Source organism: Canis lupus, chromosome 2 (genome assembly GCF_011100685.1).
Source record: "Canis lupus familiaris isolate Mischka breed German Shepherd chromosome 2, alternate assembly UU_Cfam_GSD_1.0, whole genome shotgun sequence".
NCBI lineage: Eukaryota > Metazoa > Chordata > Mammalia > Carnivora > Canidae > Canis > Canis lupus.
Window position 1 is genome coordinate 37,917,093 of NC_049223.1, and position 27,534 is coordinate 37,944,626.

Below are 27,534 nucleotides of genomic sequence, written 5' to 3' on the forward strand. Positions count from 1 at the left end.
TCTGACTCAAAAGTTAACTTCTCAGATCTAAAGCTAAATGTCAAAGACAGTTTTTCTGGGACTTCCTGTTTCCTGAATGGGTAACATTGCCCTCTATACCCAGAGCTCTGACCACGCTATAAAATTCCCAGTTTCTCTCTATCTTTCTATAGCTATCTTTCGCCCTTATTTTTTTCTCCTTTATCCACTTGAAGAAACCCTCTTCATCCTACAAAACCAGGCTCAAATGCTCCCTTGGGACATCTTCCATAATACCCTGCAGAATTAATGACTCATTCATTCATTCAATCATTCATTGATTTGACCAATACTGAGAATTTACTATGTGCCAGGCTTTCGAGATAGCTTAAGAAACCAGGCTTACTTCTTGCCATCAAGCTCAAGTTCTTCTTCCTCATAGCATTTTGTTTGTAGCTAAGCGTTGGAGCTAAGTTTGACAAGCACTTATTTTGCTCCAGGATCTGTGCTAAGCATTCTACCTGCATTGAAAACTAGAACATGTTTCATTAGTCCCATTTTATAGATGAGAGAAACAAGGCAGATAGAGCCCAAGCACTTTGCCCAAGATCTCATTGCAGAGTTAAGTCACAGACCTGAGACTTGAATGTAGCTAGAGTGAGTTCAGAGGCTTTGACTTCATCAGGCCATCTCACTCCTTGCTATGTCTTTATCTACATTTTCAGTGTACAGTATTACAATTAGCTATTTACCTGGCTGCCACTCTCATTGTACTTTGAACAATTCCAGAGAAAACACAAAGAGAAAATCGATATTATGTCACATAATACTTAGCATATAAAATATACATTAAAAATAATCACTGGATCATAGAAATTGAAATGTTTATTTCCACTGGCAAGCATGCTTTGATAAATGAAGCATGACCAGATTGAATTGTTGTGTATTTTTGGAACTAGAGGTATAATTTAGAATTTGGATGGTGTTCAATTTTAATCTTGTACTACTTGGCTGGATTCACATATTCTAGTTAAAATAGTTTCTTTTATTTTAGGTTATTTTTTTTAAAGAAATGCACTGTAGTAAAATATTTAGCATTTGTGGTAGGTGAATAGCAATAAATTTTAAATCTTGTTTGATACAATAATAATAGCAAAAATTTACTAAACATTTATTCCGCACTTGATACTATGCTAAGCACTTGTACTATTTCATTGAATTTTCCTCAAAGAACTCTGACACAAAGAACTATTTTTATTCCCAACTTGGACTTCTGGTTTCAGCTCCAATGTGGAAAGGGCTTGTAGGTTATCACTCTCATCTTTATAAGAACAACAAATGCTGGGCAAAAAGATTAGTAACTTGTGTTCAAACTGTCAGAGAACCAAGGTTGAAGGACAAACAGCCATATAGAAAGGCACATACAGACTCGCAACCAGAACTACTTATAGGGGGCAGAAGCCACTAGAACTATAAATTCATAGGAACATTTAATGGTGATTTTGATAACCGAAGAAGACCAAGTGAGTATCTCTTAGCACGATCACAAGAAACAGTCCCATGGAGGAGCTATGGTCTCAGAAAGGCCCTCATGAGCTCTACCTCCAGGAACCACACCAGATTCTCAGAATGAAAAACTAGGAAAGATCCTCTCCTGGCTTTGATGGACTGTGTTGGGGGTCTGGGAGAAGGCAGTAATCATGCTGAAATGCCATCAGAGCTTTCTCCATGATAAAAGCCTACTTTCTAAGGACAAGATATGGCCAGCATGATCTCTGGTGGAGGAAGGGCATTCCTCCTACAACAGCCCCCCTCTAGCCTTTCTTTCTCATTGAAGGTGTGTGGGAGGAGGGAACCATAGTCAACATAGGTCAGGGCTTTCAGAATATAGAATAGGAATACCACACTCTGGGACCTGCGTGAGAAGCAGGGCAAGAAAATTACTCCTCTGGCAAAACACATGTGGAAGTCACAGCTCAGAGACAGAGATCTATTGAAATATTGTAATTTAATTATAAGATTATGGAATTTTATCCCTCTCCAACCTTGTCACCACAGTAACAGGGCTCTGGTATAAAAACAGTGGATCATAGTTCAAAGAGCTGCAAGATACACATTCTCTCTGAGAAGAAGTACTTAGGGAAGCCCAAAATCAAGGAGAGACAAAAACAAAGACAATAGAGGAATTGGAACCTCTGGCACCAAGAATGACAGCAAGTGTTATAAGCAGCCCAGCTCCTAGGCAGATTAACACAAATCCTCAGCTAAAGTTCCTAATATCCAATACAACAGCAAAAATCCAGATGGTTCAAGCTTGATTGGTCAGATTTTGATCTGAAAGATGCTAAAAATTGAGGCGAGGGTAGGTTTTGGATATATTTGTTAAAAGAATTACCTGAAATCTTTATTATCTTTCCCAATATCTGAGAACACAGACAATCTCCATGAAAACCTAACAACTCCACTTCTAGTTAGGGCTAAAGAACTAAACTATCAAATCTGGACTATACCTTTATCTGTCAGTCTTGGTACATATAAGAGCCCAGAAAGTATGAGAAATGGCCATTGGTGAAAGAAAATACACCAAGCCCCATCTCTTCTACTTCTGGGCTTTTATTCTTTGGAACCACACCCCGTCCCCTGGCATCCCAGGCACAAGGTTAGTATCAAGCTCTTGCAAGTTGCCAAACACAGCGAGAAAGAGTCTTTTATTTCTGTATAGGTGCTCCACTGCCCAATAACTTTTTCATCCTGCCATCATTTCTCCTTCCATAGCCAAAATACATGTCCTTCCTCTGCAGAACCTTCCTGAATCTCCGTCTTCAGCCTTCCTCAAGATTCTCCAGACAGTGTATTCTTTACTCTGTTAATGCACAACCATACCTTACTCTGTGCATGTAGATTCCTCCAGTAGACTGAGAGTTCCTCCAAAGTAGGACATCTTATTCATCTTTCCTCCCTGGTATCCAACAGTGCTTGGAGCATGCATAGAAAGTGCTCAAGGATAATACTGTGAGGCATAATGAGGATAACAGTAACAGAAACAATTTATTGTGTATGCTATTCTATGCCAGGTTCTCTGCTAAGAATATGCATTATCTCATGCGATTATCACAATAATCTTTATAAAGTGAATACTGCTATCATTGCTATTTGTATAAGGAAGGAAATTGAGGCTCAGAGAGGTAAAGTAATTGCCCATGTCCGCCAGCAGGGTACAATTTGAACCCAAATGGCTTGTTTCCAAAGCCCATTGGTAGGTTAAAAAACACTGAGCTCTTGCAAATATCCCATCATTAAAAGGCAGACATAACTTCTGAAATGGGAAAATGGTTTTATCCTTATTTAGTATGGAATGATGCCCTGCCAGAGTTCTGTTTTCTTACCCAGAAGATATATCTCAGAAATATCTCAGTTATTCCTTGGAAGAACTTAGCAAATTGCCTTTAGGAGAGTAACTTTCCTCTTGAGTCACTGAGGATAGAACTCCTTAAAAGAGTGGGTGTGTTAGAAGGATGAGCAAATGGCTCCACCACCAAAGAAAGGGAGCAGCATGAGATCTTTGGTTTGGGGGATATGAGAGGAGACTCTGCCCAGTCCCCAAGGAAGGGATTGGGGGAATGAAAATCATCAAGACTCTTGATCCATGAGATGTAGGAATCCTGAGCTAGTCTGTCTGAACCCAGCACCTAGGAGCTAGCTGGTGGCTTGGTTAGGGAGTGCTATTCCGAATGCGAGGAATGAGCTTGTACCAGCAGTAAGGCAGAAGCCAGAACAGAGGATACACACTGCCACCATGGTCCTCTAAGCTGGCTGGGTGTCCCCTCAGCTTCACTAACTGTTTTCCTCTAGACCAGCTGGCACATAGCTGCCAGGACCTCTCTCCATGGTTGCAGCTGAAGATGACACACCCTTATTCCAGCTACCAAAAGGGATTCTACTAGGATAGCAGGGGTTGAAAATACCTCTGAAGCATCATATTAAAGTAGTTTGCTGTGTTATGAGCTATTTGGCTGTGTCTATGTTAAGTTGTTTTTGCTTTACTAATTTAATTTCATCTGACAACAACAAAGATACATAATTTGGGACATAATTTAGACATGACCAGGGTCACTTATAATGGCCACTGGAGTAAATCTAGTAAGTAATGATAGATGCCATATGCAAGATGCTCTGCTTAAAGTAACAGGATATCAGGATGGGGTTGGGGTAGAATGAGCCTTTTCCCCTAGTAGGCAAAGACTTGGGAAATCCTCATTTTTCTTGTTCATGTTGAAAAAGTGTGAGCTCTACAACTTTGATGTTAGCTCAATTCAAGCCTGAGTTACAGTGGAATCACATACACATGCGTGTGCGCGCACACACACACGCACACACACACACTAATAAAAGGGAGCATAATAGATTGGGAATGAAAAAGTAAAAAAGATTCAAAGAAAAGAGTCAGCCATTCTTCAAACTCTTCAGGGCCTCCTTAAATCCCATCCATCTATGGGCTGATGTCCAGTTTTGGTCAGATTGGATGTCAGGTCTGACTCAAAGACCTGACTTGAACCTTTACTTCTGATACTGGATAATTTGCATCTTATAGACATGATATCTGCCTCGAAATGTACACTCTTAGGATTGAATCAGAATCAAAATACTGATAAAGGGAATCTCTATTTCTGAGTTTAGTTTAGAAAACAAGGCTGCAAATTGCATCACTATCTTCTTCCACAGGCCAAGACATCTTCCTAAAACATAGTAACTCATCTTCTTGCAAAAGCATTTTGGTCACTCACACCACTTTTAATACCATTGAAGATGCTCAAAAGCCTTGAGCATGCATTCAGATTCTGGGTTTAAACTGTGAATACAAAAAGGACTATAAAGAACAAACGCAATCTGCCTAGGAATGCATCCTTACTTTGAAGATCTAGCTCCCTGAGCACCTACCAGGGGCTCCTAAGGTAGGCTGTATCTTTTTTTTATTTTTTTAAAGATTTTATTTATTTATTCATGATAGACACACACAGAGAGAGAGAGGCAGAGGGAGAAGCAGGCTCCATGCCAGGAGCCCGACACAGGACTCGATCCCGGGACTCCAGGATCGCGCCTTGGGCAAAAGGCATGCGCTAAACCACTGAGCCACCCAGGGATCCCCAGGTAGGCTGTATCTTAACGCAATGTGGAAATGCAGGGGAAATGGACCACAGCTCCTTTCCTTTAATCTGTCTACTTCTAGGAGACTTAACTTCACACAGGATAGGCTAATGGAATTTTCCAAAGGGAAGTTATAAAGGCAACTGGTTTACTTCTGGGGTTTTAGGCAGTCTCTCTACAGAATGTTGAGCTCAGAGTTTTTCCCATCATCCACAGGCACATTACTGATAGTTAATCCTGAAGGATTCAAGATATACCTGGTTCCTTTCAGACTCCAGAGTCAACAATAACAGAAAGGTGGCTTTCAATTCAGGAGAGACTAGTTTCCTAGCAACAAAGGCCACAGGAAGTTGAGACCCATTAAGAAAGATAAGGAAACACAATGCTTTGATTGCTCTCTGGCACTGAAATTCCTCTTTAGATCTGAACTTCCAATTGTCCATTTTACAAATTAATTACTGTTTTCACCGTCATGTCTGCATACACACACACACACACACACACACACATATAAAGAAAAAAGAAAGAAATCATGGTGCTTTGTCAAAAGCAGCAGCATTGCAGGCCGAATTACACTTTTCATCTCGATTTAAGATTTTGAGAAATAACTGCAGGCATTTAAATATCTTTTTGACAATGGTAGACCTTTTGAGTTGAGAATTTAAGATTCTTTGCTCTGAAAATGAAAACTCTTTAGCATGTCTAATTTTCTCATGAATGGTGAATTAGCAAATAAGATATTTGGATGTTTAATCTCTAATCTGCATAATAATAAATGCTCTCAAAACAAAATCATCTATTTTATATTCTTAGTGGAAAACCACTTTCCACAAATTTTAGAGAAAATGTAATGCTTTGCATCTAGAAAGCCAATATTTACCTTCCAGTTTTTGTGCAGCTGTGAATAATAATTAGTCATTCTCCTCAAGATTTGAGCTTTTTCTCTAAGATAATTTAGACAAAGATTGGGAAACCCTCCTTTTTCTTGTTCAGGCTGAAAAGATGTGCACTCCAGAACTATGACATCAGATCAATTCAAAACATGTAGGAAGAAGGAGGAGGAGGAATAGAGAGGGGAGGAAGGAGAAAGATGAAGAAGATGAAGAAGAGGAAGAAGAGGAAGAAGAGAATGGTCCCTATCTGAATGTAAGTCAAAGTACTTGTAGATTTCTGGGTATAAGGAAGAGCAGAGCAATACTTTCATATAATACTACACTGGCAACCACTTACTGGGTGCTTACTGTGTGGGGATCTTGGGCTAAGAGCTTTATATCCACCATCTCATCTAATCCTCACATCAATCCATGAAGTAGAGTCTGTTATGATCTCTATTTTCCAGAAGATAAAGTCGATGCTTAAAGGTTAAATAACTTGCCCTAAGTTACCCAACTGCTAAGGTAAGGAGTCTAAGTGGGGCTCCTGGGCTTAAGTTCCTTCTTCCTAAACGATTAAACAAAACTGTGGGCTGCCATCTGTTAGCATTTTGCCATTCACATTATCTAATGTATCCCTGAAAACCAGAAACAGAATTTGGACCTAGTTCATCCCACTGCAGAGTTCCCATTCTTTGTCAGTAGCCTACTGCCCTTCCATTAGGACCCTCCTCCAAAAACTAGTTTGCAGGTTTGTGTTGATACCCTTGGAGCTCCAAAGATGTTTCATAGATTGCACAAACACCAGCAGGCTTTCAGCCTCATTCAAAATTTAAATTGCCCAAAGATCCCATTAACTTTTGTCCATTTTAAATATTGAAGTTCCATCTTGGATTTCATTTGAAAAAAAAAAAGACAAATACAAAGCAGGATGCTAAACCACAGTTTAATGTCTTTCATCCTTCTTCCATGTTGACAATGCCTACAAGGCTCTCAATCCTTCAGATGAAGTTGAATGTTTTATTTTAATTATTTTTTTTTACTTTGTATTCAGATATTTTGGACATAATTGGAACTATTCCCCAAACAGGCTTCCTTTCCTGAATGACTCAACACACTTAAAAAGAAAACAAACAGAAAGCATACCTTTAAGTAATGATTATACGAGGAAATAATTGTCATATGAAGAATTAAATAGTTATGCCAGAACATATAGTCTGCTATTCCTTTTAGTACTCATGGCTCACACAGAAGAGTTGGGCCAATCTCTCCTCTTTTCTGAGTCTTCAGGACCTCATTTGTAAAATAGGTATAACACTAACCTTTCAGATGCTGTGAAGTTGAATGGGATAAAATCATGATATGAATTTTCAAGCCCAAATTTTGCTATGCAGAAAGTGTATTTTTTTTTTCCTTAAATCAACTTAAATCTTCTCCAAGTCTCTACCTACCAGACTGGTGTGAAGTTCAAGCATAGCCATTCCTAGGGATCTCTCTCCTCTCCTGTCATCATCCTGCATTTGTTGAAGACTCCTCTAGACATCTGCTCTCCTGGGTGCCAAGGAGACATTCCCTGTCTCTGTAGGTCTGGTGGCTCTGCTCTCCATTTTGGCCACCTTGGGGCACAAGCTGTCAAAGAAACAAAATATTCCAACACATGTTAAAATGGCAAAGCCGACTTTATTCAGGACTATTGCAATAGGTGTAGACTACTACAATGGAGCTCTGTAGTTGGAGAGTGAGAGAGCAGACTCAACTCCAAATATGACAAGGAAAAGTGGGATTCATAGCCAAGGAACAGAGTTGGAATTGAGGGTTGGTGGACAGAAAATTACTCAGACAGTAGGGTAATTCTTGCTAAACTGACCCATCAAGATTCTTACTGAAGGCCAGCCAGGGTGATCAGCTATCACCAGGGGATGATGAAGGATGAGCAATTAGATCAGATCAGATCTCAAAAGTGGGGGATTCTAGCTAAAATGGCTTAGCAGGATTTTCACTAAATTCAGACTCTAAAAGGACAGAAGCCCAAGTTTGGCCAAGTCAAGCAGAGGGCTCAGAGGAACTTCATGAAGGAGAAGATCTTTGTCAAGATTACTACAGAGAATAAGAGTTTGTGCCTGGATCCCAGCATCCTTTGTATATTTGGAGTCAATCCATCTTCTGAGGCCACCTACAAAGAGGGGACTATAATGCTGGACACAGACCTAGACCTCTTCCTGGTCTGGGGAGGTGACTGGATGTGGAGCATAGCCAGTGCCATCTTTAAGGAGTTGAGATGTTTATATAAACTAGGAAGGGCTTCTGGTCCTGCCACAAAACTCCCATGGGTAAAGAGAACACAAATCTGACTACCTGCTAGAAATTGGAGAGAGAAGAGCGGTAAACTCAGAGACCACAAAACTCAAAGTAGTACCTCAAAAAAATCCCCTGCCCTGTAAGTATAATATCTAGTTCTGGGCCCATCACAGAGTAGGAACTCAAAGGGGAATCCTTATTTTTATTCTGCTAAGGGGAATCAATCTCAGACCTGGCCACTGATTATCAAACTCACATTGTGTTGTAATTAACAGCAAAGCCTCTCATCTCAAGAAAGCTTATAGAGAGGGCTTATTCATTGAAAAAGAACGAGCACAAGGACAGCATTGTGGCCCTGGTGACCCAACTGCTGCCCTCCTCACAAGAAACCCAAGAGCTCCATATGACACATTTGGAAAGCTGGTGTCCTCATTCAGGAGCTGTTGTATTTCTTTGGTACATATTACCTTTTAGAATACCAAAAAAACAAAACAAAACAAAACAAAACAAAAAACTGTATAATAAGTCTCTATCATATTTCACTGGATTTAAGATGTGTCAATTATCACAAACGTCATTATTTTATGAATCACCAGCCAGTAAAAAATGCAGTCAAATAAACTATGACATGCCATTGCTTATAAAACACATTTGTCTTTCATATATGTTAAATCTCAGGGGGGAAATGTGCTTTAGAATTGATGAGATTTGGCAATGAGATGATTTTTTAAATAGTAAAAGAAAATGCAATCCAAAGCAGGCAAGGTACTTACAGGATATTGTTTGAATTTTCCTCTTTTAATTGACAATCTTCTCCATGCACTGACACTAAAATGACACCTTTTTAAAATATAACGATTTAGAAGAGGAATAAAGAGTGAAATGAAGAATACGCAAGACTGCAAAAAGCCTGAAATATTAATTTGGTATAGGTAGATGGTCCATTTAAAAATGCTAACTCTTTTTTTTTAAAAAAAAAGCTAACTCCAATTATTCAAGATAAAAACAATAGGATTATTGTACCAAATTCTTCATAATTTATCTAATAATACTCAAATAACTAGAAAACTATTCAAATGCAACTCTAAGAAACTAGTTATACATTATTCATTTAATACCTTGGGAACTTACGTACAATTGAGATGCAAAATAATTTGTTATTTTGAGAACAGATGTTATAAAAGCCTCTTTTTTAAAATTAATTTTGAAAACAGAAACTTTGTTTTACAGCCATTACATGCTTCATTAAACACAGTCTTAAAATAATAGAATTCATTGTATGTTTTTATACTATGCTGCTTTACATTATATTTAATCCCTATGACCTTAACACATAATAATTTTTCTCTTTAGTATCAGATTTAGGGACTGTGAAAATAGCACAAGGAGAGGAATAAATGTTAGAGCCAACTCCTTTCCATGAGTGTCCATTATTTTCTACTGAATGACTCAAGGCAAATGGCACTTGTTGAGGAATGGGGCTTTACTGGAACAGTGGAGGGAACAGAGGTAGAGGCAGTGAAAAGTGCAGGCAGCTCACAGTGCTGGTCAAACCATCATCTATAGCAACAAGCACTGGTGGAAATAAAGCCCTGGAAAGGTGGACATAAATGAAGACCATCCAAATTAGAACCAAAAAAACACTGTTTCTTCAGAACTTGCTGTTTAAAAGAGCCAGTCACCATAGATGGTGTTTGGCAGACTCAAAGGCAGGCAGAGAAGTGGAAAAGCCTATAGTGGAAAAAGGGAAAGCTTCATATGCCTTCATTGGAGCAGTCGGCATGGAGAAAGTGGAGGCAGGCTACCTAGAAGTGGGACATCTTGTGTGACAGTTAGGGGAACATATTTGACTCTCTGGTTGGTCCTACTTTGGAAACAGACAAAAACTAGGGAAACTGTCAGTTACTGGCCAAGTCTGGATCTTTTAGGGCTAATTGCTATGGAGGTTGTTGTTTGGTTTCCTGGACTGGTTGCTGCAGGTAAGTACTGGTTGCTGTAGATTATGAGTCAGAATTCTATTTTTGTATATCATCTGGCCATTGTCCATTTGTATATTCAGTCTCTCAGTAGGTAGACTGATGGCCCCAAAGACAAAATCATCCTGGCCACAGCTTGAATTTTTAACTTTTTAAAACAAATTTAAATTACATGTAAGTAAAAACAATACAAAAAAAAATGAAGAGACTCTTTTCCATAATAGTGGTCCCTAGAAGTTATCTCTGCTAACAGATCAGGTGGACTAAATGAGTATCAGTCAATGTCCTTTGTTTCAAGCAACAGAAGCAGACCCTGACAGAATGGATGTTCATTGAAAGGGTGCTCTTTGAGTGCCTAACAAATCGCTGAGAAGTCTGGGGTACTGGGTTTGAGATGAGCTTCTAGAAACAACTCCCAAGCCATGCAGCAGAGCACGTCTGTCAAGAAAACTACTTACAGCTCTTAAGCCCTAGATGCTAGTCTCCAACAATTCCACTTCTGTGTCTGGCAATGAATTAGTGTACCTGCACTAATCTTCTAGGAGCACCAATGCTCCCCATGGGGCCAGGTGTTGGACTTTGCAGTCTCAGCTACAATCCTGTCAGAAATAAAATGGATTCTGCATGGTGTCTGCCTCCTTACCATTGCTGCTTCTGATTCAAAGCCTCACACGGGTCTCTCTGACTGGCAGAGTCTCTGTCAGATAAGCCATAAAAAGGAGGAAAGAAGAGTTTTCTCCTTTGGAGAGGCAGGATCAATAAGGCAGGAAATTCCACAAATATAGCATGGGTGCTAAGGAGTCACAAAAACACAATAGATGCCCACTACAGACCAGGACCCAACACTGTGACCCTCTAGCTACACTGTAGGTTCCTAAAGTATAAAGGCTGACAAAAGAATTGTGTAGGTCCTTTCAAGGCTCTTAGATGCTTAAAGATGTCATCTGGCCATTTTTAAAAGAAGCACGTAATTATTCCTCCATAAAAGGCTTTGCTGGAAGCCAGGAATTATCTCATGAGATGAGGAATAGACAAAAGCTTTGATGCCCTCTTTCTGTTCCAGATTGAGTTTCTTTGGATTCAAAGACAACAGAAATGATTCAGATATCAAAAATTTAAGACTACATTACAAATTTTTCTTCATGTCATATACTGTATATTTTGATTTTCTTACCTTTATTCTCCTCTTGAAATGTATTTTCCACATTGAATTTTATTTCCTGCTGTATTATCTCTATTTCTCTTCTGGCTATTTCAAATATCTTTTGGAGAAAGGAGTTGCTATGGAATAAACAAACAAATGAATATGTAACTTGATTTAGCTCAGCATTCCCTTTCTCAAATATGGCTTGAAGCCTCTGTGCATACTAACAACATGCAGAAGTTTCTGGATATCTCAGTTGTATCAGCAAACTTATGGAAAATCTGGTCATTCTCATGCCCCCAGGTGATGTATCTATAAAACTCTTAATTTTAACTTCCCCAGTTGAGAAGGTAATGACACTGTTCCAATTATGGAACATAACATGCTGAACCCTGTGTTAAGTTATAAATTTAAATTATAAAGGTTATCTTATTTAGTCTTTACAGTGATCCTAGGAGGTAGGTGCCATGCTTATGCCTACTTTGTTGATGAGGATGCCAAGGCTCAGGAAGGTGTAATGACTTGTCCATAGTTTCAAAGATATTAAATGGCAAATTTCAATAACTTACAATCACAGCATAACTACCTTGATGAGATGGCCAACGTGGGAGGAGGAAGAGGAAGAATTAGGCCTTGTGGTCTTCTCTAACCAAGACTAACTTGGTTTGTGGGGTTTTATCTTTTCTACTTTATCCAGCAAGGGGAACACTCTTGAGGAGTCCCTTTTAGGAGAGTGACTTCTCATCTTGTGTGAGCTCTAAGTTTTGCCTTTTGCCTCCTGTGTAAAGCCAACTAAAACTGAAAATATAGGCACTAGAGATTTCTGGATATCCTATCCCACTAATGTATGGATATCCTTGGCATCAGCTTGCTTACTTGTCTGGAATTGAGTTTTTTATCAGTTTGGCTTTCCTTTCCTTTCTAGTGAGCCAGCCAATGCATTTTAAAATATGTTTTTACATTTCATTTCATTCAACATTCTTATGATTTATACCTGGAGGTTTTTTTGGAGAAAATCTAGTCTGCTACAACAAAGGAAACAATATCAGTAGGCTAGGGCAGCCTGGGTGGCTCAGCAGTTTAGTGCCGTCTTCAGCCCACAGTGTGATTCTGGAGACCCGGGATTGAGTCCCACGTCAGGCTCCCTGCGTGGAGCCTGCTTCTCTCTCTGCCTGTGTCTCTGCCTCTCTCTCTCTGTGTCTCTCATGAATAAATAAATAAAATCTTAAAAAAATATCATTAGGCTATGTTTTAAAATGTAGGTTTCATTACCACCATTGAAAAGACAGTTTGTTACACTCACTGATCCCAGGAGGAGGGGACACATCATGCCAAAGCTGTTGGGGGTGGGAAGTACTGGGCGTTGTCAGGAGACAGAGGGAGAGGGGGTTCTATGGCAAAAGTCTTTGTGGTTTCTTCAGAAAGAATTTGGCAAGACAAAGGAAGCAGGGATAGGATAGGCTACTTCGAATAATTCAGCAGACTTTGGTGTTCTTTCTCCAGTTCCTTTAGGTAAGAGGTTACTTTGTGTATTTGAGTTTTTTCCAATTTTTTGAAGGAGGCTTGTATTGAGATGTATTTCCCTCTTAGGACAGCTTTTGCTGCATCCCAAAGATTTTGAATGGTTGTATCTTCATTTTCATTAGTTTCCATGAATCTTTTTAATTCTTCTCCAATTTCCTGGTTGACCCATTCATCTTTTAGCAGGATGCTCTTTAGCCTCCATGTGTTTGAATTTCTCCCCAATTTCTTCTAGTGATTGCGTTCTAGTTTCAAAGCATTGTGGTTTGAAAATATGCCGGAGACAATCCCAATCTTTTGGTATCGGTTAAGACCTGATTTGTGACCCAGTATGTGGTCTATTCTGGAGAAAGTGCCATGTGCACTTGAGAAGAATGTGTATTCAGTTGCATTCAGATGGAAAGTTCTGTATATATCTGTGAAATCCATCTGGTCTGGTGTATCATTTAAGGACCTTGTTTCTCTGATAATGTTGTGCTTAGAAATTCTATCATTTGCAGAAAGTGCTGTGTTGAAGTCTCCTACTATTAGTGTATTATTATCTAAGTTTCTTTTTACTTTGGTTATTAATTGATTGATATACTTGGCAACTCCCACATTAGGGGCATAAATATTCATGATTGTTAGGTCTTCTAGTTGGATAGACCCTTTAAGTATGATATAGTGTCCTCTTCATCTCTTACTACAGTCTTTGGGATAAACTTTAATTTATCTGATATGAGGATTGCTACCCCTGCTTTCTTTTGAGGACCATTTGAATGGTAAATGGCTCTCCACCCCTTCATTTTCAGGCTGTAGGTGTCCTTAGGTCTAAAACAAGTCTCTTAGAGACAGCATATAGATGGGTCTTGCTTTTTTATCCAGTCCAAAGCCCTGCGTCTTTTGATGGGATCATTTAGCCCATTTGAGTTCAGAGTAACTATTGAAAGATATGAATCATAATACCTATTCAGTCCCTAATTTGTGGATTGTTTCTTTGGCCTTCCTTTTTCTTTTACAGAGTTCCTCTTAATATTTCTTGCAGAGCTGGTTTGGTGGTCACATTCTTTTAGTTTCTTCCCATCTTGGAAGCTCTTTATCTCTCCTTCTATTCTGAACGAGAGCCTTGCTGGATAGAGTATTCTTGGCTGCATGTTCTTCTCATTTAGGACCCTGAATATATCCCACCAGCCCTTTTTGGCCTGCCAAGTCTCTGTGGGGAGGTCTGCTGTTAATCTAATACTTCTCCTTATATATGATAGGGATCTCTTGTCTCTTGCTGCTTTAAGGATTTTCTCTTTATCTTTGGAATTTACAAGTTTCATTATTAAATGTCATGGCGTTGAACAGTTTTTATTGACTTGGGGGGGACCTCTCTATCTCCTGGATCTGAATGCCTGTTTCCCTCCCCAAATTAGGGAAGTTCTCAGCTATAATTTGTTCAAATATATTTTCTGGCCCTCTCTCCCTCTTGGTGTCTTCTGGAACTCCAATTATACATAGATTCTTCCTTCTCAGGATATCATTTATTTCCCTTAGCATTTCCTCATGGTCTCTTAATTGTTTTTCTTTTTTTTTTTCCCCCTTCAGCTTCCCTCCTTACCACCAACTTGTCTTCTATGTCACTCACTGTTTTCTCTACCTCATTAACCCTCATCATTAGGACCTCCAGTTTGAAATGAGTCTCATTTAATTTATTTTTAATTTTGGTCTGATTAGATCTAAAGTCTGCTAACCAAATCTCTAGAGTCCTTTATACTTTTTTCCAGAGCCACCAGTAGCTTTGTAATTGTGGTTCTGAATTGGCTTCCTGACATCAAATTATAATCCATATTCTGTAACTCTGTGGCAGAGAGTACTGTTTCTGATTCTTTCTTTTGTGGTGAATTCTTCCATCTAGTCATTTTGTTCAGTGCAGAGTGGCTGTACGAGCACGCTGAGTCAAGAATATCAACCATGATCTAAGCAAATTTCACCCTAGATGATTCTGATGAGGTCAGAAACCAGAAAATGAAAAAGACGATCAGAACAAAATGAAACAAAAGACCACTGAAGTGAAAAATAAATTTTAAAACAAAGTAGTAAAACATAAAAGGCCAAAAATCCTAAAGAAGGAAAAAAGAAAAAAAAGAGAAGAAATAAAGTAAAGGGAAAAAAGAAAAAAAAAGATTAAAAAGTGGGTTGGGGCAGGGGGAGGACTGGGAGATGATGGTGGTGAAGAATGGAGAAGTAGTGGAAGGAGAATGTAGTCTACCTGAGGGTTCTAGAGGGTGATTCTCTTGGTTCTGAGTATATTAAGTTCTGTATGTTAGAAGATGCTCAGTCCCAAATTTATATAAACCAGAAATACTTGTAGAAGGCCCCAACATTGACCACCAACACTTAAATGAGATAAAAGAGGGGGGGCAGAATGGGAATGAGGAACCTCACAGAATGAAACAGCATGGTACACCACTTGGTCTGGGTGCGTGCTGGTCATGTTTTAGAAGGTATTAACTTCCGCCATTGTAGAACAAAATGAGGCAGAGGTAAGAAAAAAAACACAAAACAAAACAAAACAACAACAACAAAAAACTTGTATATCTCTCAAAATTAAGTTGAGTATGTTGAAGGGAATCTAGAAGTGGAAAATATGTCTAGGACCTGTAATTGTAGAAATATGAAAGTCAAAAAGGAAGAATCTTAAAAATGAAGAGCTGGTAAAATAGTGCAGTTAAGGTGGGTAAAGAGAAGAAAATATTGGAAATTTACAGTCTGATATAAAAACGGGTTGTACTGGAAAAAGGATGAAAAAAACCCAAGGAGGCGTATCCTCTGGTTCTATGTACTGTAAATCCCTCGCCTTCCCCTGGAGCTTCCCAGCCCGCTCGTCAAGAACCTGCTCTCCCCCCGCCCTTCCAGCGGGTCTGGGGGAGGGCTGCTGTGCTGACTCTCAGGTGTGTGCACCTGGGGAGCTGCCCCGCCCCCCGCCAGGTGCCCGGCTCAGCGGGAGCTGTTGACCCGGCGAGGCCCCCGGGCACAGGGTGACACCAGGAGGGACAACCCCACGGGCGGCGGCCAGGTCCCCAGCCCTGGAGGCAGCTCCCAGTCCGCAGGGGCCTGGATGCCCCGGGGTGGGGGGCGCTGACCCGCACGGCTCCGCCTGTCCCGGGGGCGCAGGATCCCGGCCGTGTCCTGCACCCCCGGGGACCTGGAGGCCCCACTGCCCCCCGCGCTTCTGCCGCGTCCCTGCTGAGCGCCTTTCCCTCCTGGCCGGGAGGCTCCCCCCAGCCCCGCGCCTCGCGGCCCCTCCCCCACTGGACTCTTCTTTATTTTTTTCCCACCGTCCTGCCTTGTTAGAAGCGCAAACCCTTCTCTGTGTAGTGTTCCAGCTGTGCTCTCTTTAAATCTCGGGTCGAATTCGTAGGTTTTCAGGATGGTTTGAAAGTTACCGAGGTGGATTGGGGGCCCGGTGACCTGGGGACCCTGCTCCCCCGCCTTCTTGCCCGCCTCCTGATTCAGCAGGCTCTGGGACGGAGGGATTGTTTCTGGTTTTCTGGCCCTGGCATGGCTAAGGCGGGGTAATTGTGGCCTGGAGTAGGAGAGCTCTACCAAGTTGGTGGTTGGGAGTCTGGGTGCCCAAATGGATGGTTTGCCTATGAAAGGCACACTCACAGCAAGATATTTGCTATCTCTGAGAATTCGAGAGCCCTGGGAGAGGCAGTCCCCCCAGGGTTAGCAGAGCTCCCGATGACAAAGTATCAAAAACACAGAATTAAAAAAAAACATGATAAGGCTAACAGAAATATATTGGTAAAAAAAGGTATCACGTGTGTTTTAAACAATAGTTGCCTATATTCATTTTCATTTCAGGCTCTGGATGGAAAGTTACATGACAAGACCTATATATGAAATTGTGTGTATATAGTTATAGATATATCATAATCCCTGAGAAATTGAGACTCAGTTGTGGTCAATTCAATTTACCAAACATTATTTCAAGGTAGAGTCTACCACCAACCTGGGTGCCCTACTAGGAGCTTTCTGTGGTTGTCTTAGTCCATTTGGGCTGCTCTAACAGAGTACCATGGACGGACCATGGAACCATGAGCCATGACTTTAAGAAACCATTAGGCCTGGGACCGTAAGACATTTATGAATCAGATTCACTGCATACTTTATACTATCTTAGTTAATTCCTTTCTTAGATGTTCACGTTTTCCATTCTCAAAAGACTCTTACATTTAAAACAAAAAATTAAATCACAATTAGGAGGTCTAATAACACGTGGTCTCTGTTGGGAATTTATCTGCAGGTATAGATGTTTGTAACTTCAAAGGATTCATGTAGTAGAGCAAAGCAACTTCCTCCTTGGTTTTCTACTTCAATCAAATGACGACTGCTTTTGATTATGAATTGGAGTAAGTTACCTAATATATTCCAGTTACGTGTCAGATTTCTCTTCAATTGCGTCTCTGCCCAGCAACGTTTTAGAAAAGCATTCTTGGAAGGCATGTTTCTTCTCATCTCCAGATTTGATCCATGCTTAGGATAAAAGCAGTCTGTCCTATAGCTCCATGGGTTTTGCAAGGCACTGTGCCAAATTCTTTCTTAACACTCAAGCTAATCATTATCCAAATTTACACGTGGTCTAAGTGTGAGTCCTATTTGAAGAAGGCTTCCTCAGAAAGAATGGAGACAATGTTTGTGAATCAACATATAATGGCATACAGTTAGAAATGACAAATCAGGATCACTGTTCCCATGTTTTCCTGAAGACTCAAGCCTAGTGGGGTGGAATTCAGCACAAAATCCAGGACTGCCAGTGTAGTTAAAGTACTCTCTTTCTCAGTAGTGACTCATTGTCTCTTTGAAGTTGCAAACATTAAAGTGGGTAAGGGTGGCGCTGGGCTTCATGTATGTGATAAATTCTGGGCACTTGAGGCTATAAATCATCTGTACCTGATGCCAGCAATCAGCCCCTTTTCCATCTGCAAGTGAACATTTCCCAAAGCAGAGAACATCTTAATAATCCTCTATTCTTTAGGAATACAAGCTCTCCCTGTTTCTTTGTTTAAGGCAACACAGAGCAATGAGTGTTTGGACTGACTCTATATGCTCTCTGATAGTTTTATTACATGCACCCTGTGACAGAGGGAAGCCTTCAGCCAAATGACCTCATAGACCAGATATTCAGGGAAGGCTATTCAGACAGTTGAAACATCTGAACAAAAGCCAAGGAATATTTTCTCATTTTCCCCTTCCAGTAATGACCTGAATGAATATGTTACAAGATGCCATGGAAAATGGAAGTAGTCAAATGACTTTCTTTGGGTCTAGCTACTATTAAGGAGATTAAGGGGGTGTGGTGGTGGGGGGAGGTAGGGAGGATTAGCATTAAGTAGGAGAAAGCATGACTAGAACCAAGTGCGATAAATTTAGGAACTCTCAAAATCTTCCAAAAATATTTTTTTCAGATATTCAGAGTTTTTATTGGGTTTATGTGCCGAATTTTCTTCAAAAAATCCTCTGACGACATAAATGTTATAGTTTGAAACAGTAAACTGTCTCCAAGCTTTTATTTAATTGTACTTCCTATTAGTAAATCTTATTGAATAGCCACCTTCAATATATAGATCTAAATAAAAATTTTCTGGGACCCCTGGGTGGCTCAGCAGTTGAGCGTCTGCCTTTGGCTCAGGGTGTGATCCCGGGGTCCTGGGATGGAGTCTCACATCAGGCTCCCTGCATGGAGCCTGCTTCTCCTTCTGCCTGTGTCTCTGCCTCTCTCTGTGTCTCTCATGAATAAATAAATGGAAACTTTAAAAATAAGTAAAAAATAAAAAATAAAGATAAATAATTTTCTGAATAAACTATTAATAAATTACTTTCATTATAAAATATTAAAAACTTAAAACATTCAGAAGATATCCAGTATTTTAAAATCTTTCTACTTGTGATAGTTTTATAGTCTTTTTTTTTTTTTTTTTTTTTTAGTTTTATAGTCGTATTAACCATCTACTTAAAGTAGAAAACAGTCAAATGAAAATCAAGTATTTTGGTGCTCATTTTGTGTATTATAAAAGCATGGTTATGCACTTAGGTATTTTATTAATTCATAGGTTTAAAATTCATAATATAAAAAGTCAGTAAAGCTAAATATTCACCATATTGCAAACATACAAAAATATAACTGTATTGAAAAATAACAATTTAAAGCCAATTTATAAAAAGTTAAAAACAAATATTCAAAAATATATTTACAGAAAGAATAAAGCATTATGCAAAAATAACTCAAATATTAAATATAAACTAATACAGTATAATGAAAATCAAAAGTGGAATATATGTGATTTTTTAGAATGCAATCCAAAGTGTGAGGAATTAGCACCAATTTGCCTTGGTTCCTGGAAAACTTTTGAGAAACAGTGAGGAGAGAGAGACAAGTGAATACCAAATATTTTCCTTTGGCTCCTTCCTCTTCCAATATTCCCTTTGATGTTTCATTATTTTGAGGACATATTAAGTGTTTTTTTAAAGAAATGTAAACTTTTTGCAAAAATTATGGTAAACTACACTGATTTTAAAGAAAGCACGACGGGCTCCTTGCATGGAGCCTGCTTCTCCTGCCTGTGTCTCTGACTCTTTCTCTCTGTCTCTCTCTCTGTGTCTCTCATGAATAAATAAATAAAATCTTTCAAAAAGAAAGTTTTTTAAAAAGAAATAGTACAGATTTTAGATTTTTTAATATAAAAATAATTATATTGGACCCCTGAAACCACCCCATCAAAAATACCAGTGTTTCAATACTTGATAAAACACTACATACCAGAATATTGGAACACTAAAACTTGTGCGATAATATACTTAGGAAACATTTCCTGATAATGTCTGTTAAATATATATCTCCATTTAGTGGCTCTATCAGTAGCAACTCAGCTAATGCTCTGTCTATAAAAAGATTCAAACCAAGAGTAGAAATTCAGAGATGTAGATTTCTCATTTTTGTTTCTATTTTTCATAATATCATTAATCCAGGGAGTCCTTACGGCAGGAATCTTTCTGAGCCAGTATTCAATTTTGTGAGCAATGATTTAAAGACAGATATATAATCTCAAATTCATGAAACGAAACTGTGAAAACTGAAAGCCAATGCATTTAGGGTAGATATGCTGTATAGGTGTCCCTAGAGTCCATATGCTGAAGGCCTAGCTTCCCGTGTAACAGTATTTGGAGGTAAAGACTTTAAGAGGTCATGAGGGTGGGGCCCTGTGATGGAATGAGTGCCCTTACCAGAAGAGAAACCAGAGTTCTCTCCCTTTCTACTACATGAAGATAGAATAAGAAGACAGCTCCTTGCAAGCTAGATAAAGGAGCCTCACCAGACCTCAACCATGCTGGCACCCTGATATTGGACTTCTTGTCTCCAAAACAGTGAGAAATCAGTTCCTGTCACTTAAGCCACATAGCCTGTGGTATTTTGTTATGGCAAGCCAAGTTAATTGAGATGGAGGCCATTAATCAACTTCCTCCTGGGTCAAATATCTTCCTCTTGCCTTAGAATCCCTCTAGCACCACAAGTGACAATCATCTACTACAAGTTAAGAGGGTATGTCAACCAATATGAAATACAATACTGGTAAAGCTTCATTTTCCTTTTGTTTTAGGTTAAAAGTAAATGTAAGTTAAATTTCTAATGTTTCCATCCATCATCCTAATAGATTATTTTGCACATAGCATGGAATGCCAGTTCCCAATCTCTCTCTGTAGGAGACAATGAGCTCGCTCAAAAGGACAGGCAAGGAGTCAAGATGTCCACTGACTGATGAATGGATAAAGATGTATATATATACAATGGAATACTACTCAGCCATCAGAAAGGATGAATACCTACCATTTACATCAACATGGATGGAACTAGAGGGTATTATGCTGAGTGTAATCAATCAGAGAAAGACAATTATCATATGGTTTCATTCATATGTTGAATATAAGAAATAGTACAGAGAACCATAAGGGAAGGGAGGGAAAACTACATGGGAAGTCATCAGAGAGGGAGAAAAACCATGAGAGACTCTTAAGTCTAGGAAACAAACTGAAGGTTGCTGGAGGGGAAGTGGGTGGGGGGACAGGGTACTGGGTGATGGGCATTAAGGAGGGCACATGATGGGATGAGCACTGGGTGTTATATGCAACTAATGAATTATTGAAAACTACATCTGAAACTAATGATGTAATACGTGTTGGCAAACTGAATTGAAATTAAAAAAAAAAAAAAAAGAACAGGCAATAAACAGGCTTAGGGACCTAGAATGGAGTGGGAGCACCATTAAACGAGGCAGGTGGGCTGTGCTGTGCATTAAACGAGGCAGGTGGGCTCACACTTTAATTCAGGCATTCCTGCTGGGTTCATTAAGTACATCTTTGTATATACAAAGGGCCATGGTCCAGCATAGCACTTGGACATTCAATCAAAAGTTGTTAAATTTAATGGAATTAAGAGTTGGAAGCATTATGTGACTAATTTAAGGCCCCAGGCTGGGTACATTCAACAGACAGCCAACATTTGTTGAAGGCGAATTCAGCATCTGCAGAGGTGGTGGTGCTGCCCCCACTGAGGATTGGAAGTCCTCATTATTTGATTGGCAGGTGGAGGAGGAGGAAAAGAAAGAAACCGCTCCATTGAAGGGTTATATTCAAAACTGGTGCTTAACAATGGACAGGAGATTTTTTTGAGTTTTTTATTTGCTTTTAAAATGTGTCCTTTTAAAAAAATAAAATAAAATAAAATGTCTCCTTTTTTAAAAATGTAAAAGCAAAACAAATGACAGCAAATTGAGAATATACAGATAAGCCCCCTCGCAAAAAAAAAAAGAGAAAAAAAGAAAAAGAAATAGAAAAGGAAATAAAAGAGATAAATGAAAAGAAAAAATATTCATAATCTCACCAACTAGAGACAACTAACTATACACACCAGAATTAAACTTCTGTTGTATATTCATTCAGTCTTTTCTGTGTGTGTTTGTGTGTGCATGAAGAAAACAATTATTTATACACATGAACAGCCTCAAAATTTACTCTTCGGCACTTATACCCCAGGATTGAGGCTAAAATCCTCTTACTTCAGACTCTCGATTGACATCATCATTACATTCAGTATAACGATCAGATAATTGAAGATACCTTTAAGAGTCGGAGGAGAGGAAATTAGGTTGTAGGAGGAGCCAGAATAGAGCTAATTTGCTTTGCACAGGCAGTAAGGGGGTTGGGAAGATGATTCCCTTCTAGAGGCCACCACTATTCCATAGAGGGCACCACTGCTATCCCCTAGAACTCCCTTGAGGCGTCCAGGGCTCTTTGGATGCTACAGTTCCCTGCTCTTGCCTGTGACCACTGCTGCTCCTCTGGGTACAACAGGACCTCTCTAAGACCACCTCTGCTCCACGGGGCCCCATGACAAAGGATCATGCAGTGCAGCATCTCTTGGGAGGTATAGAGAACAGTTCTCTCTGCCTTGATATACTTTCTGCCAGATAGGTGCATGTGATGTCACTGGAGCACCTGCTGTCTTAGACTTGTTATAGCTACTCTCCCTTTAAAAGACTCATATTTCACCCAGGGGAGGCCGAACAGGAGGATGATTGAAGGGCAATCCCATGCTGCAGGAAGACATCTTTCCCCACAAAGAACTAAGGTTTTGCTGCTGGCTGCCGGTGGTAGTACTAAACTCCTTTTCCTGGTGGCAGGAATGCTTTCCTGAGGGCATCCTCAGGCCTGTGCAGACTTCTCCTAAATATGCCCAGACATATATTTGCCCAGTAGAGCACACAATTTTAGTTTTTTGGTTTTGTTTTGTTTTTTCCTCAGGAGGAATCTTAGTTTCCATGCAGACAGATTTCTAGAGAGCCTCTCTATATCTACACCTTTGGGCCTAAAACACCCAGACAGGTCAGAATTCTCTTAGCCTTATTCATTGATTTACTCATTTCTGACCTAGGCTCAGAAAAGTCCCCAAATCCCAGTATTACAAGCTCCAAAGCAGGATACAATCTCTAAACCCCAGCTATATGGGATCATATTTTATAGTATTTCAGGAAAAGCCATGAACACCACACTGAAGTGTTTGAACGTAATTACACAGACAATGAAACCCTTACTTTGGGGTGTGTATACATGTGTGTATGTGTGTGTATGTGGCATGTGCGCATGCATGCTCACATTTAAGAAACACATAGTTACCCTTCAGAGCTTGTAGTTTTTTTCAGTCTGCTATGTATGTCCAGCTAAAATATCAATGCTTGTGGTGAGATTTATTTACAAATCTTATTTTTTTTATTTACAAATCTTAAATAACCAGGGACTGAACATTTTTTAGGACATTTCATAAATAACTTGAATTGAGCCAGATAGCTTTTATACACAACAGTGATTATATTCTCATCTGTCCAGCATCCCTTTCTTTGAGGGAATCAATTCTTACCTTACCTCTTCCATGTATTTAGGAGTCAACAGCTAGCCCACTTCTTCCTGCAGCTGGCATCTTGTGTCTCAGGCTCGGGCAGTTAGTCCTGAAATATCAGGGACACAGTGATGAGTTCAGGAAAAGATATCTGATTCAAGCTCCACCAAAGTCTCCTGGAATCTCTATCTCTTTTTTTTCCCCACTAGAGTGATCAAGAGAAATTTTATCTCTTGTTCTGAATTCAAAGCTTTAAGATTGTGGTGAGCTTGGAGCTATTTCTCAGTAATTCTTTTCCCACTACAAAGAGAATCTTCTGAGAGTAAAACCAGAGTCTAACTGAGCTGAGAGTTACAAAGAGAAAGACACAACTCTGGTGATATTATTTGAGCCCCTGGAAGCAATCATTCTTGGCTTCCCAGTTGCATCAGGAAATAAATGACCTTTTTCTTCTTTTGTACTCGAGCCGGTTTAGGTTGGTGCCTGACTATACTTCATAATACAAAAGAAAGCAAAACTGATAAATTGGTTCAAAAAATGAAGGAAGACTTGATCTAAACAAGAAGGAAGTATCGCCATTGTGTTCTGTGATAGGTACCAGAACCCAGTCAAGGGTAACCAAATATTTGCACAATGGAGTTCTTTCAAAATGAGAAATTTGAGACTCAGAGAAGCTTGTTATCTTGGCCAAGTGAACATGGCAAATAAGGGGAGAGGGTAGGATGTGCATCTAGGGTTGTCTCCAAAATCTACCCAATCTTCATCAGATATGGAGAAATTACCAATGCACATCAAGAAGCAAACAGTGATACAAGGAGAGAATAAAATGAGCATGCACCTTTATAGCACTATCAATCCATTATGAATTATAGGATTCATTTTTGTCCCGTGTAGATAAACAAAGTCTCCCCACCTCCTTCCCCCCAAATTCTATCCAAGTCAGAATATTTTTTCCTCTAAGCCAGGAAAATGCCTGATCCATACCAAATACAACTGTTGCTCATTGCAAACTGGCTGAGCAGCCATCCTACTTGCAAAGGGCACATGTCTTTCAGTTCCTGTCAGGAACATCTGTAAATGCCCCTAATCACCTCTAATCTAGTCCCTCTTCTCCTTTCTTCTGCTTAATTCTAATCAATTCAACTCATTCCAATTCAACAGGTATTTATGAAGACTATTACGTGTTAGATGTTGTGCTGGGCAGATAACCTGGTTAAGTAACGAACAGAGACAAACATCAAAAGAGTGAGTGATGTTTGCCTTTTCTGTGATCCATTTTCTACCCTCCAACCTCCAAAAACTAATCTTTTGTGTACTAGAGACTGGGTCTTCTGTTGATAAAGAGAAGGAATCTGTTTTAAAACCTCTGGATTGAGACTGCTGTTATAGGTTGAATTATATTCCTGAAAATTCATATGCCGAAGTCCTAACTCCCAATACCTCAGGATGTAACCTTATCTAGAATGTATAGGTGTAATTAGTAAAGTTAAGATGAGGCCATTAGGATGGGGCTCTAATTCAATGATTGAGGTTCTTATAAAAAGGTAAAGTTTGGTCACAAACTTGCAAAGAAGGTAGATGATGTGAAGATGCAGGGAAAACACCATGTGAATATACAGATGACCATCTTCAAGCCAAGGGGAGAGGCCTGGAACAGATCCTCCCCTTGCAATCCTTAGAAAGAACCAACCCTACCAACATCTTTATTTCAGACTTGTAGCCTCCACCACTGTAAGACAATAAACTTCTGTTGTTTCATCCATCTAATCTGTGGTACTTTGCTATCGCAGCCTTGGCAAATTAATACAACTATAAACTGGCTATCATCTCATGTGGTCTGCTTGGCCTTCATGATGTTTTCATTTTTGCAGTTGTGCCAAAAATTTACAGTTAGGAAATTTACCTGAAAAAAATCTGGATTTGGGGACTCCTGAGTGTCTCAGCGGTTGAGTGTCTACCTCCGGTTCAGGGTGTGATCCCGGAGTTCTGGGATCAAGTCCCACATCGGGCTTCCTGCAGCGAGCCTTTTTCTCCCTCTGCCTATGTCTCTGCCTCTCTATCTGTGTCTCTCATGAATAAAGAAATAAAATCTTTTTAAAAAACCTGGATTTCTGCTTTCCTGAAACATTAGAAAACCTATAGTTCTGGACTTTTATTTCCAAGTGATATAAATAACCTGGAACTGAAGAGCAACTTCTTCCTGTAGATGGGCATGCGTTCACCAGTTTACCATGGTCCTTCTCACTATATTTGCATTCCCCCAGACTGAGTGATTGCTGCTATTTGTCATGATACTTGAGTCCACTGTGGTCTCTAGCCCAGGCTTACTGAAATACGGAGAGGGCTTGACCCAAGGTGGAAAGTCTCCAAGGCTAGAGGAAAGTGAAGTAGTGTGACCACAGGAAAAGAGGCTGGGTTCTCAGCCATGTGAAAAGGGTAGACTCTCCTCTATGAAGAGTGACAGGAATCAGCAATCACACAGCAGAAGAGGTGGGGTGTGGATAGAGCATGGCTGACTGGGTTCTGAGCTCACGTTCTGTGGTACTGTGAGCCATGGTGAAGGTTCCTAGATCCAGGCTGGGCAATGAGAACATGGATGTCATGAGTAAAGTAAGTATTCACTTTGGAATGGTCCACGTGGACAGTAAAAATCCCAGTGGCCCCATAATGGACCGAAGAGAGGCCCTGCCCCTTATTTTCCAGACTGCATGAACCCAACAGAAGTGCTGAATGCTGCCCATCTCCTCACAGGGAGCCTGATGTGGGACTCGGTCCCGGGACCCCGGAGATCACACCCTGAGCCAAAGGCGGACACTCAAGTGCTGAGCCACCCAGGCATCCCTGGATTTTTTTAATCAACCCTGACAAATGGGATTTATTTAGATTTAGAAAAAAACAATATAGGTGAATTTCCTTAACACTGTAATGGTACAGAGGAAATTTTAAAAAGGAATGATTTCTAAGACAGTCTTCTCTTTTACTTCATACCCGCTTTATTATAAATGAGACCCAGAGAGGTCAAGTAACTTGCCTAAGGGCACACAGCCAGTAGTTGTTTTGAAAACAAAGCCCATCTCCTCTGTAGGTTCTTCATTAATAAGCTACCAGTAGGTCACATGAAGCAGAAAGTTGAGGTTGCTGATGACCTCTTCTTTGCCTTCTTTTTGTTCTAGAGAGCAGAGTGGCTTTTCTTCCCTATCCAGGGAACATGTGCCCTTTCAAATAGGTCTCCAGGGAGCTTTGTTGAATAAACATGAATACCAGTGATCATTCAGAATCGGAAAGCAGCATAAATGGTCTCAAATGCCACTGTTTTCATCTACAAAGCTTCTCCCTGGTGCTAGAGTTGGCATTTTTCATTCGCTGTGCTTTAGCTGAAAAAAATCTGGTGAGGATTACTAAGGAATGAGAATTGCAAAGACAGATTTCATAAAGTAGGAAGGAGTATGCAAGTAAAAAGATGCAATGTTAATAATAATCTTGCCTTAATTACCTTCTAATTCTGGAAGTAATTTTTACTGTGTACAGATTAACGAGAAGCTAGCTTAATGAACGTTTGGCAAATCCAGGAAGAGCACTCTTTTCGATAAATGGATTACTCTGCCATGCGCCGAAGTTTTTTTCAGCTCTCAAAACACTAGGAAGTTTGAGTAAGTGGGAAGCCAACAACCACCAGTAAAAGTGCAAGAGACTCTGTCCCCAGTCCCCAACAGTCCCCAACTCTGTGCCCTGGACCTTCCCCTGTATTGGCTTTCAGATGCACAAACCACATGGTTGTTTCTCTAATGCAGGCAGCACCTTTCCTATCTTTTCATTTATAACTCTCCAAAAGAGGAGAGTGGGGAGGCCCTGGGAAACTCAGAAAGCCTACATTCACAGCACAGTGGAGCAAAATGAGGCTCAGAGAGATTCCTGAGATCCCTGGGCTATTTACAGGACTGGGAACAGGAACCCAAATGTTCCGCCCTTCTGAGTGTGGAATTTTCATCCTACAACAGGCTGAGAGTGAAGGGTCTTAGGGTTTCTGTGGCTCAAACAATCAATCCCACATTGGGCAAATAGTGACGAAATATTTATACCAACAGGTTTGGTCTTTATGACAACATGCAACCATTTTGATATTCTCTCCGCATGATCATTTGCTTTTTAAAAATTTTCAAAAATTCTGTTTTATTGAAGATACCCAGGAGACCAAAATGTTTA

At 39.9% G+C, this 27,534-nt stretch overlaps 1 long non-coding RNA gene across 1 annotated transcript; it reads right to left on the reverse strand.

The window, feature by feature from the left end:
* Positions 1-2,836: 2,836 nt before the first annotated feature.
* On the reverse strand, positions 2,837-11,502 carry LOC119870003. Its single transcript, XR_005354984.1, has 3 exons — positions 11,424-11,502; positions 7,427-7,604; positions 2,837-2,968 (listed from the first exon to the last, which is right to left on the reverse strand). It is a non-coding gene; the product is annotated as an uncharacterized LOC119870003 (long non-coding RNA).
* Positions 11,503-27,534: the final 16,032 nt, after the last annotated feature.